We start from the raw sequence: 903 nt of genomic DNA on the forward strand, positions 1-903 counted from the left end.
GAGTCCACAGAGGTGATGGGGGTGTCAGTCAGGATGATGGGGGGGAGTGGAGCTGTGTGCTTGTTTATGCATTCATGCATAAACAAGCTGCATAAACAAGCTGACATTAATAAAACTTAATTAATGTTTCAGAAATTTATTTAGAATGAAACTAACACTTATGTTGTTGTATTCTAGAACGAAGGCAAGGAACCCAAAAAGAGCAGAGGAAGAAGAAGAACATGCAAGGCCGGGCTGGCTGCTGGATTCTTCTTGCTGTGAAACAGTGCCAACTACTGCACAAAGCATTGATAATGAACACAAAGCTTTTAATCATAACTGGTTTTTAACACATGCCTTCTATTACTACAACCAGTCACCCTCTGAAATCCCCCTGATGTATTTCTTAACCTAAATGTGGAATATCCTGTTTTTAAAGCACTTTTGTTCAATTTAGGAAACGTTAACAGTTTTCTGTTAACATTTATCTAAAGAAACCTCTGTTTTATAAATACAGGACAAGTTGGGCAATGAACTTCCAATTAAAGAAATTACAATTTGTTTATCATCTGGAAAAACTGAGACAGAGCAACAACTTTACATTTTTATTTTTGGAGTACAAAACATTTTGGTCAGAAGGTGGCACCAGAAATCACTAATCTCTCTCTTTGAACTTTAAACAAGATATTTAAACAACAGTTAATTCAATTTCAATTCAATTCAATTTTAAAAACATTGGGAAGGAAAAACTCGCTTTTTACAGGAAGAAACCTCCGGCAGAACCAGACTCAGGGAGGGGCGGGGCCATCTGCTGCGACCGGTTGGGGTGAGAGAAGGAAGAGAGACAGAGAGACAGTTATTTTTTTCATACAAGTATAACAGAATAGCTTTAGTGTTTTGTTTTTTAAAACTTGAGTATGAACT

General features: G+C 36.9%; 1 protein-coding gene across 1 annotated transcript in view; it reads left to right on the top strand.

Moving 5' to 3' along the window:
* The window catches only part of LOC102211669 (ladderlectin-like), a 4,489-nt gene that overhangs the window by 677 nt on the left and 2,909 nt on the right, over positions 1-903 (top strand). The gene's annotated exons all lie outside the window — the stretch shown is intronic.

Source organism: Pundamilia nyererei, unplaced genomic scaffold (genome assembly GCF_000239375.1).
Source record: "Pundamilia nyererei isolate P.nyererei 1_Seehausen unplaced genomic scaffold, PunNye1.0 scaffold00552, whole genome shotgun sequence".
Lineage (NCBI taxonomy): Eukaryota > Metazoa > Chordata > Actinopteri > Cichliformes > Cichlidae > Pundamilia > Pundamilia nyererei.